Genomic DNA, 12,383 nt, shown 5'->3' on the forward strand with positions numbered 1-12,383 from the left:
ATTAGGGAAATAAGTATTTGACCCCCTCTCAATCAGAAAGATTTCTGGCTCCCAGGTGTCTTTTATACAGGTAACGAGCTGAGATTAGGAGCACACTCTTAAAGGGAGTGCTCCTAATCTCAGCTTGGTACCTGTATAAAAGACATCTGTCCACATAAGCAATCAATCAATCAGATTCCAAACTCTCCACCTTGATCAAGACCAAAGAGCTCTCCAAGAATGTCAGGGACAAGTTTGTAGACCTACACAAGGCTGGAATGGGCTACAAGACCATCGCCAAGCAGCTTGGTGAGAAGGTGACAACAGTTGTTGCGATTATTCGCAAATGGAAGAAACACAAAATAACTGTCAATCTCCCTCGGCCTGGGGCTCCATGCAAGATCTCACCCCGTGGAGTTGCAATGATCATGAGAACGGTGAGGAATCAGCCCAGAACTACACAGGAGGATCTTGTCAATGATTCCAAGGCAGCTGGGACCATAGTCACCAAGAAAACAAATGGTAACACACTACGCCGTGAAGGACTGAAATCCTTCAGCGCCCGCAAGGTCCCCCTGCTCAAGAAAGCACATATACAGGCCCGTCTGAAGTTTGCCAATGAACATCTGAATGATTCAGAGGAGAACTGGGTGAAAGTGTTGTGGTCAGATGAGACCAAAATCGAGCTCTTTGGGATCAACTGAACTCGCCGTGTTTGGAGGAGGAGGAATGCTGCCTATGACCCCAAACATTATGCTTTGGGGGTGTTTTTCTGCTAAGGGGACAGGACAACTTCACTGCATCAAAGGGACGATGGACGGGGCCATGTACCGTCAAATCTTGGGTGAGAACCTCCTTCCCTCAGCCAGGGCATTGAAAATGGTTCGTGGATGGGTATTCCAGCATGACAATGACCCAAAACACACGGCCAAGGCAACAAAGGAGTGGCTCAAGAAGAAGCACATTAAGGTCCTAGAGTGGCCTAGCCAGTCTCCAGACCTTAATCCCATAGAAAATCATGTATGCACTCACTAACTGTAAGTCGCTCTGGATAAGAGCATCTGCTAAATGACAAAAATGTAAATGTAAATTACTAATTAGCGTCAGTGCAATGACTGGAAGTCTATGGTAACAGCTAGCATGCTTGTAGCGCTAACGCTAGTTAGCATCAGGCTCACGGAAATACCTCTAACTTCCTTCATACTGGATGCAGAGAAATAAAAATGGTATCCATGAGCTCATCTGACTCTGGGGAAGTAGATAAATGAATACTTTGCGATGTTGGCAATGAAGCCCTTTAAGTGCAATGTATTACCAATCTAGGGATAGGGTTAGGGTTAAAGTAACCCTAACCCTAAGTTAATACATTGCACTTACAGATGAAATCCTAACTCTAACCCTAACCTTAACCCTATTTGACATAAAACAGAAAAGTATCCACACTATAACCTTTCCAACAAACAGAATGAACTTCATGTTCCCCCATGTCTGATAGGAATAGACAGATCAGCACATTTCACCTGAATCAGTTGGAGATCTGTTGACCTCAGCATTAGAGAGAGGACAAGACACCTGTCTCCCAGATCTCATGGTGGCATCAGATAGGATCTGACCTGAGGGCCTCTTACAGTGAGGGAAAAAAGTATTTGATCCCCTGCTGATTTTGTAAGTTTGCCCACTGACAAAGACATGATCAGTCTATAATTTTAATGGTAGGTTTATTTGAACAGTGAGAGACATAATAACAACAAAAAAAATCCAGAAAAAGCATGTCAAAAATGTTATAAATTGAGTATTTGACCCCTCTGCAAAACATGACTTAGTACTTGGTGGAAAAACCCTTGTTGGCAATCACAGAGGTCAGATCTTTATTGTAGTTGGCCACCAGGTTTGTACACATCTCAGGAGGGATTTTGTCCCACTCCTCTTTGCAGATCTTCTCCAAGTCATTAAGGTTTCGAGCCTGACGTTTGGCAACTCGAACCTTCAGCTCCCTCCACAGATTTTCTATGGGATTAAGGTCTGGAGACTGGCTAGGCCACTCCAGGACCTTAATGTGCTTCTTCTTGAGCCACTCCTTTGTTGCCTTGGCTGTGTGTTTTGGGTCATTGTCATGCTGGAATACCCATCCACGACCCATTTTCAATGCCCTGGCTGAGGGAAGGAGGTTCTCACCCAAGATTTGATGCAGTGAAGTTGTCCTGTCCCCTTAGCAGAAAAACACCCCCAAAGCATAGTGTTTCCACCTCCATGTTTGACGGTGGGGATGGTGTTCTTGGGGTCATAGGCAGCATTCCTCCTCCTCCAAACACGGCGAATTGAGTTGATGCCAAAGAGCTCAATTTTGGTCTCATCTGACCACAACACTTTCACCCAGTTCTCCTCTGAATCATTCAGATGTTCATTGGCAAACTTCAGACGGCCCTGTATATGTGCTTTCTTGAGCAGGGGGACCTTGCGGACGCTGCAGGATTTCAGTCCTTCACGACGTAGTGTGTTACCAATTGTTTTCTTGGTGACTATGGTCCCAGCTGCCTTGAGATCATTGACAAGATCCTCCCGTGTAGTTCTGGGCTGATTCCTCACCGTTCTCATGATCATTGCAACTCCACGAGGTGAGATCTTGCATGGAGCCCCAGGCAGAGGGAGATTGACAGTTATTTTGTGTTTCTGCCATTTGCGAATAATCGCACCAACTGTTGTCACCTTCTCGGCGATGGTCTTGTAGCCCATTCCAGACTTGTGTAGGTCTACAATCTTGTCCCTGACATCCTTGGAGAGCTCTTTGGTCTTGGCCATGGTGGAGAGTTTGGAATCTGATTGATTGATTGCTTATGTGGACAGATGTCTTTTATACAGGTAACAAGCTGAGATTAGGAGCACTCCCTTTAAGAGTGTGCTCCTAATCTCAGCTCGTTACCTGTATAAAAGACACCTGGGAGACAGAAATCTTTCTGATTGAGAGGGGGTCAAATACTTATTTCCCTAATTAAAATGCAAATCAATTTATAACATTTTTGACATGCGTTTTTCTGGATTTTTTTGTTGTTATTCTATCTCTCACTGTTTAAATAAACCTAACATTAAAATTATAGACTGATCATTTCTTTGTCAAACGTACAAAATCAGCAGGGGATCAAATACTTTTTTCCCCTCACTGTATGTATTATGTTTATAAATGAAATAGTCTACTCGAGAAATTTGCCATTAGAGTTTTCAGATCCAATATCTATATATAAATGATGACAAAACTAGAGACTTAAAGTAAAAAAGAAGAACTCCTCTCAGTCTCAACCCCTTTTTCTTGTTCTGCAATATAGTCCCAAGGTTATCATGTGTAGGGGAGACCGGAGTTGGTTGTCGCACTTTTCACTCGTGTTTTCTCAGCACCAGTATATCTTACAAGACTCTTTTCAATATTAGGATAAAGACTAAGGTCTTGGGTTAAAATGAGGACCCTTTTTATGCTCATATTTTATTCCAACATGGAGTTATAAGTAATCAAAAACACTGTCCATTTGTGACAACCGGGGTTGGTTGTCACAATGTTTGCTAGTAACTTATTCCTTTTGTATCAGGAAATGAAGAAAAATTGTCACGCTCGTCTAAGGAGGAGGACCAATGCGCAGCGTTGAAGGTGAACATATTTCTATTTATTAGGGTATGATCACACGATCAAAATAAAAGACGAAAACGTGATGTCTCTGGTTACATAAACAAACCAAATAAGAACAAGAAACCACAAACACAAAGTGAAAGACAGACAGTTAAATATGGCTCCCAATCAGAGACAACCAGCTGACACTCGTTGCCTCTGATTGGGAGTCACTCAGGCCAACATAGAAATACAAACATAGAATTACACACCCTGGCTCAACATAACAGTGTCCCCAGAGCCAGGGCGTGACAGTACCCCCTAAAGGCGCGGACTCCGACCGCGCCAACTAAATACCACAGGGGAGGGACCGGGTGGGCACTCCGCCTTGGCGGCGGATCCGGCTCCGGGCCTGATCCCCACTCCCTCTCCAACCCCCCAAAGTACCCCTGGTCCGGTCTGGCCCCGCTGGCCGGAGCTGGACTGCACATTGATGGAGCGGATTGCTCTAACTCCGGCGTAACGCATCTGACCGGTGCCGGACCAGGCACCAGTGGAACAGGCACGGGCCGTGCCGGACCAACGACGCACACCACTGGCTTGGTGTGGAGAACAGGCACGGGCCGTGCTGGACTGACGACGCACACCACTGGCTTGGTGTGGGGAGCAGGAGCGGGCCGGACAGGGCTGACGAAACGCACCACTGACTTGGTGCGGGGAGCAGGCCGGGCCGAGCTGGCGACACGCACCGTAGACTTGGTGCGGGGAGCAGGGACGGGCCGAGCCGGGCTGACGAAACGCACCACAGACTTGGTGCGGGGAGCAGGAATGGGCCGGACTGGGCTGGCGACGCGCACCACCGACTTGGTGCCCAGAGCAGGAACGGGCCGGACAGGGCTGACGAAACGCACCACAGACTTGGTGCGGGGAGCAGGAATGGGCCGAGCCGGGCTGACGACGCGCACCACTGACTTGGTGCGGGGAGCAGGAACAGACCGGACCGTACTGGGGACACACACCACTGGCCCTACACCGGGATCTGGAACGGGCCGGACCGGACTGGCAACACACGCCAGTACCTCTCGCCGTGCCTCTACATCCTCCATCCCCTCTTCGACCAGTGGCCCCCGTAACCTGGCGGCCTCCTCTGGCAACCCGCTGGGCCGCTCTATCGCGGCCTCCTGCTTGTCCGACGTCGGGAGCCCCCCCCTAAACATTTTCTGGGAGTCTCTCTTCCCCGTGGGCCAGGCCTCGATAATTCTCGCCCAACTCTCGCTCTTCTGCTTCCAATCTCCGCCATTCAGCTCCTCATTCGGCTTGACCCAGTCGAAGCTCTTCCTCCACTGTTGCCAAGTCCACCCACTCTGCTCCTCACTAGGCTGCTTGGTCCAGTTCTGGTGGTTTCTTCTGTCACGCTCGTCTAAGGAGGAGGACCAATGCGCAGCGTTGAAGGTGAACATATTTCTATTTATTAGGGTATGATCACACGATCAAAATAACAGACGAAAACGTGATGTCTCTGGTTACATAAACAAACCAAATAAGAACAAGAAACCACAAACACAAAGTGAAAGACAGACAGTTAAATATGGCTCCCAATCAGAGACAACCAGCTGACACTCGTTGCCTCTGATTGGGAGTCACTCAGGCCAACATAGAAATACAAACATAGAATTACACACCCTGGCTCAACATAACAGTGTCCCCAGAGCCAGGGCGTGACAAAAATAACAAACAGAGTCTTAGAAATAGCTAAGCCTTTCTTTGATCGAACAATATTCCTAACAAAATCCAGCATTTTATGCCTTGAGAATAACATATGACATTTTGAGTACATTTGTGTGTGCATGTGTGTATGTATGTGCGTGTGTGGGTGCGTGACAGGAAAACTATGTGTGTCAGAGAGAGGCAACGCTAATGCTAGTTAAGACCTAGGAACTCAGAAATTGGTTTGAAACATAGCTCTCCCTTTTCTCTGTTCAACACACATAATTGTTTATGGATACTCCCACAATTCAAACATTTACAAAGAAAATACCAATATATATACTTTTTTTACTTTCACCTATGAAAAACACATGAATTCCCCTCACCTCAGTGTTTTGCCATGCTGACATGAACCAGTTGTGACAACCAACCCAGGTCTCCCATACTGAGCTTATAAGAAAAGCCTGTCTGAAACCAAACACATACACAAACACTGCAAAACAACCTTGTTATCGTACCTAAATAAAGACATTATGACAATTGAAACCAGTGGTCTATATGGCAGCACTCCAGTGTCTCACTGCAAGACGCTGTAAATAGCTATTATCATGACAACACAAGATGACTGGCTCAGTCAGAACCATTACCCAGGCCTGTCTGCTATAAACCTGCATTGAAACCCTTTAACACGCTGTGGGTAACCAACCTGTTACTCATTACCTATATATGGTACACCCAAATACCTGAATACACACCACAAACCATGGCAATTGGAAAGTGTTTTCGTTGTCTGGATTGTAATGTATTGTATTGATGGTCATCAAATATGTGGAAATGAAAATACTGTATATCAGTTTAAACTATGTGCTTTACTTCATAAGAGGTTTGGTTCATGAGAAACCAAATATACCATCAAGTCTTTTTGTTAAAAGGAAAAACATCATGCTCATAGGATTACACTAAGTACTCAAGTATTATGGTCTTTGTATAGTAACAATTACCATGTTCGTGAGCAATGCTGTTGACAGTTCAGTCAAACACACGTTGTGAAAACATGATTTATCCCAACTAATTGGTTGAATGAGAACCCTTACATTAGCATGTACTGTAGTGTTGACTGGTGTGTGACTATAATGTAGTTCTAGATCACAGCCAGTCAAAACTATAGTTTCTATAGACTGACAGGTAAGGTGTCTATAGGATCATATACGTGAAACAGCAGATATATGTCCAGGTAGACAAGCTCACCTCAATATGTGTTTTTTGATTACACACCAGCATTGAGAATTGAAAGGTAGACGACTTTCAAACCGATTATCTGAACGGTTCACTGGGAATAAAGACCAAATAGTGTTGACTGTCATTATGTTGCAATTTTTTTACATCGGGGTGATGCAGTGGCTGAAATAGAACCGTGGGGTGATCTATGAAGTGTGGACCAGTCTCAGGACATCTGCCAGGTAAACTGAGTGGGGCGGTCAGTATCAAGGCCAGAGCAGTCTTTAGCTTTTGATATGTTTTAGCAAAATGTCAAACAGCCTTGGTATACCACAGTAAATTATTCCAATAAAATGATGTGTCTTTCAAAAAGATAATGCTCAAGTTAACTACTACTCCTTTCCACCTTTTGGCCCCTCCCTCTCTCCGCCCTCCTCTCTCATCCATCCATCCTCCTCTTGACCTCCTCTCCTTTATCTCATCTCTGTCTTGTCTGCATGTATAAACATTCCCACCTGTGAATCCTCCTTTTCTTTCTTAAATCAGCTTGATGTTGCATGTTGTCGTAGTGCCTGACTGTCAATTAGGAGTAAAGGACTAACTGTTTTCTTCTGTACAGGTAAGTGGGTCGTTCCACCAATTCAGTGCCTGTTGAAAAGTGTAACTTGGTCAAAAATGTTTTGGGGATTTCACCTAATTTTAACATTATGTCATAAAAAACATGTTTTCCCATATCAAGAGGTTACATTTAAAAATACAGCACAGTTGAAGTCGGAAGTTTACATACACCTTAGCAAAATACATTTAAACTCAGTTTTTCACAATTCCTGACATTTAATCCTAGTAAAAATTCCCTGTCTTAGGTCAGTTAGGATCACCACTTTATTTTAAGAATGTGAAATGTCAGAATAATAGTAGAGAGAATGATTTATTTCAGCTTTTATTTCTTTCATCACATTCCCAGTGGGTCTGAAGTTTACATACACTCAATTAGTATTTGGTAGCATTGCCTTTAAATTGTTTAACTTGGGTCAAACGTTTCGGGTAGCCTTCCACAAGCTTCCCACAATAAGTTGGGTGAATTTTGGCCCATTCCTCCTGACAGAACTGTTGTAACTGAGTCAAGTTTGTAGGCCTCCTTGCTCGCACACACTTTTTCAGTTCTGCCCAAACATTTTCTATAGGATTGAGGTCAGGGCTTTGTGATGGCCACTCCAAAGCCTTGACTTTGTTGTCCTTAAGCCATTTTGCCACAACTTCGGAAGTATGCTTGGGGTCATTGTCCATTTGGAAGACCCATTTGCGACCAAGCTTTAACTTCCTGACTGATGTCTTGAGATGTTGCTTCAATATATCCACATAATTTTCCTTCCTCATGATGCCATCTATTTTGTGAAGTGCACCAGTCCCTCATGCAGCAAAGCACCCCCACAGCATGATGCTACCACCCCCGTGCGTCACGTTTGGGATGGTGTTCTTCGGTTTGCAAGCGACCCCTTTTTCCTCCAAACATAACGATGGTCATTATGGCGAAACAGTTATATTTTTGTTTCATCAGACCAGAGGACATTTCTCCAAAAAGTACGATATTTGTCCCCATGTGCAGTTGCAAACCGTAGTCTGGCTTTTCTATGGCGGTTTTGGAGCAGTGGCTTCTTCCTTGCTGAGCGGCCTTTCAGGTTATGTCGATATAGGACTTGTTGTCTTGTTTTACTGTGGATATAGATACTTTTGTACCTGTTTCCTCCAGCATCTTCACAAGTTCCTTTGCTGTTGTTCTGGGATTGACGTACCAAAGTACGTTCATCACTAGGAGACAGAACGCGTCTCCTTCCTGAGCGGTATGACGGCTGCCTGGTCCCATGGTGTTAATACTTGCGTACTATTGTTTGTACAGATGAACGTGGAACCTTCAGGCATTTGGAAATTGCTCCCAAGGATGAACTAGACTTGTGGAGGTCTACAATTTTTTTTCTGAGGTCTTGGCTGATTTATTTTGATTTTCCCATGATGTCAAGCAAAGAAGCACTGAGATTGAAGGTAGGCCTTGAAATACATCCACAGGTACACCTCCAATTGACTCAAATAATGTCAATTAGCCTATCAGAAGCTTCAAAAGCCATGACATCATTTTCTGGAATTTTCCAAGCTGTTTAAAGGCACAGTCAACTTAGTGTATGTAAACTTCTGACCCACTGGAATTGTGATACAGTGAATTATAAGTGAAATAATCTGTCTGTAAACAATTGTTGGAAAAAGTACTTGTGTCATGCACAAAGTAGATGTCCTAACCAACTTGCCCAAACTATAATTTGTTAACAAGAAATGTGTGGAGTGGTTGAAAAACAAGTTTTAATGACTCCAACCTAAGTGTATGTAAACTTCCGACTTCAACTGTATAAAGGACTATAGTAAGTGCCTTTTAAGTGCCAAATAATGTAACAAGGTTGATCGTAACAGGGTTGACGATTTCATCTTAAATCAACCATGAATCCTCTTGTGGCAGGTAGAATGGAAGCTTGTTGTGTGCAACAGGAGGTGGGAATTGAATGCACGCTTCATAAAAGGAATGGCATTGTTATCTATGGGTAATAGTGTTGACATTTATGCTCGACATGCTCAGTTTTCCACCACAAAACACCAGAAAATGTCCAAAAAGAGAAGAACCAGCTCACCTGCTTTTACACTATGATTTGACTGTTAGATGTTAAATTTTGGAAAAAATATTGAAAAAACGAATAGTTTCACCATATTAAATTGAAAGTTCAGTTCATATAACAGGGTTGACCTTAAAATGAGGGACAGTTGTAAATGAATCACACTAATCACATGAAATAAATACAAATCTTCAGAAATGACTGTCAAAGCAGCAAAATAACTAGGGTTTTACAATCATGGTGAAAACTTGGAGAAATGTTGGGGTTAAGTGGGTTAAAATCTTCCTAGAAGTTACAAAGGGAGCACCACGTGTCAAAATGGGACATGTCATAATGCTGAATTCTGGCAATTTAGCAAGTCTTTATTCATATTAAAAATCGGATTGATTGAATTCTCCTGTATTAAAGGGGCTAGGGCTATGTCCCAAATGGCACCCTTTTTCCCTTTTCTAGAGCACCACTTTGACCAGGGGCCATAGGGCTCTTGTCAGGAGTCTTGTACTATACAGGCTATGGGGTGACATTTGGGACACAATCTTGGATATGTGAGGGGTTGTTTTCTCAAGTGCAGCAGTTCATTTCCCATGTAGTTCAGTTTGTTGAGCATGTTGCTTGCAATACCAGGGTTTTGGGTTTGAAACCAACTTGGTACCAGTATGAAAAACCACGAAAATGTATGCACTCTCTACTGTATATCGCTCTGGATGACAGCGTCTGCTAAAATGCCATGGGCATTTAATATAACAGGCTTTTAAAATTCAATTTTGGTGCACAATTTCTACTTAAAATATCAAAGAGACGCAAAAGGCACTCTTGTTGTGGAACGACCCAATTGTTTAATTAAAAAATTGTACAGAACTCTTTAGAATAGAATAGAACATAATAAAATAGAACAGAACAAAACAGAATACAGAAACAACCTTATTTTGGACATCTGCCTTTGCCTGGATTAATGGGGAAATGGGGACCTCTGGTTTCTGGTTCAGCTCTGGTCTGTGGGAAGGTGCTGACCGGAACAGCTCACACATTCTAGTTTTGACTTTAGTACCGTCTTTATGAGTTAAAGTAGTTACTCCTACTTCTAAAAATCCATCTTTCCAGAAAAAATCTCTCTCTGTTGCCGCTTGCTACAGACCCCCCTCAGCCCCCAGCTGTGCCCTGGACACCATATGTGAATTGATTGCCCCCCATCTATCCTCAGAGTTCGTACTGCTTGGTGACCTAAACTGGGATATGCTTAACACCCCAGCCATCCTACAATCCAAACTAGATGCCCTCAATCTCACACAAATTATCAAGGAACCTACCAGGTACAACCCTAAATCCGTAAACATGGGCACCCTCATAGATATCATCCTGATTAACTTACCCTCTAAATCCACCTCCTCTGTCTTCAACCAGGATCTCAGCGATCACTGCCTTATTGCCTGCGTCCGTAACGGGTCTGCGGTCAAACGACCACCCCTCATCACTGTCAAACGCTCCCTAAAACACTTTAGCGAGCAGGCCTTCCTAAATGACCTGGCCCAGGTATCCTGGATGGATATCGATCTCATTCCGTCAGTAGAGGATGCCTGGTTGTTCTTTAAAAGTGCTTTCCTCTCAATCTTAAATAAGCATGCCCCATTCCAAATTCAGAACTAAGAACAGATATAGCCCCTGGTTCTCCTCAGACTTGACTGCCCTTGACCAGCACAAAAACAACCTGTGGCTTACTGCATTAGCATCGAATAGCCCCCGCGATATGCAACTTTTCAGGGAAGTTAGGAACCAATATACACAAGCAGTTAGGAAAGCAAAGGCTAGCTTTTTCAAACGGAAATGTGCATCCTGTAGCACTAACTCCAAAAAGTTTTGGGACACAGAGAATAAGAGCACCTCCTCCTCCCAGCTGCCCACTGCACTGAGGCTAGGAAACACTATCACCACCGATAAATCTACAATAATCGAGAATTTCAACAAGCATTTTGCTACAGCTGGCCATGCTTTCCACCTGGCTACCACTACTTGTGCAACCATCCCCCCCCTTCTCCTTCACACAAATTCAGACAGCTGATGTTTTGAAAGAGCTGGAAAATCTGGACCCCTACAAATCATCTGGGCTAGACAATCTGGACCCTTTCTTTCTAAAAATAGCCGCCGAAATTGTCGCAACCCCTATTACTAGCCTGTTCAACCTCTCTTTCGTAACGTCTGAGATCCCCAGAGATTGGAAAGCTGCCGCGGTCATCCCCCTCTTCAAAGGGGGTGACACTCTAGATCCAAACTGTTACAGACCTATATCCATCCTGCCCTGCTTTTCTAAAGTTTTTGAAAGCCAAGTTAACAAACAGATCACCGACCATTTCGAATCCCACCGTACCTTCTCCGCTATGCAATCCGGTTTCCGAGCTGGTCATGGGTGCACCTCAGCCACGCTCAAGGTCCTAAACGATATTATAACCGCGATCGATAATAGACAGTACTGTGCAGCCGTCTTCATCGACCTGGCAAAGGCTTTCGACTTTCAACCACCACATACTTATTGGCAGACTAAATAGCCTTGGTTTCTCAAATGACTGCCTCGCCTGGTTCACCAACTACTTCTCAGATAGAGTTCAATGTGTCAAATCAGAGGGCCTGTTGTCTGGACCTATGGCAGTCTCTATGGGGATGCCACAGGGTTCAGTTCTTGGGCCGACTCTTTTCTCTGTGTATATCAATGATGTTGCTCTTGCTGCTGGTGACTCTCAGATCCACCTCTGCGCAGACGACACCATTTTGCATACATCTGGCCCTTCATTGAACACTGTGTTAACAAACCTCCAAACGAGCTTCAATGCCATACAACACTCCTTCCGTAGCCTCCAACTGCTCTTAAACACTAGTAAAACTAAATGCATGCTCTTCAATCGAATGCTGCTGGAACCCGCCCACCCGACTAGAATCACTACTCTCGACGGGTCTGACCTAGAGTATGTGGACAACTACAAATACCTAGGTGTCTGGTTAGACTGTAAACTCTCCTTCCAGACTCACATTAAGCATCTCCAATCCAAAGTTAAATCTAGAATCTGCTTCCTATTTCGCAACAAAGCCTCCTTCACTCATGCTGCCAAACATGCCCTCGTAAAACGGACTATCCTACCGATCCTTGACTTTGGCGATGTCATTTACAAAATAGCCTCCAACACTCTACTCAGCAAATTGGATGTAGTCTATTACAGTGCTATCCGTTTTGTCACCAA

Source organism: Coregonus clupeaformis, chromosome 28 (assembly GCF_020615455.1).
Source record: "Coregonus clupeaformis isolate EN_2021a chromosome 28, ASM2061545v1, whole genome shotgun sequence".
NCBI classification, from domain to species: Eukaryota; Metazoa; Chordata; class Actinopteri; order Salmoniformes; family Salmonidae; genus Coregonus; species Coregonus clupeaformis.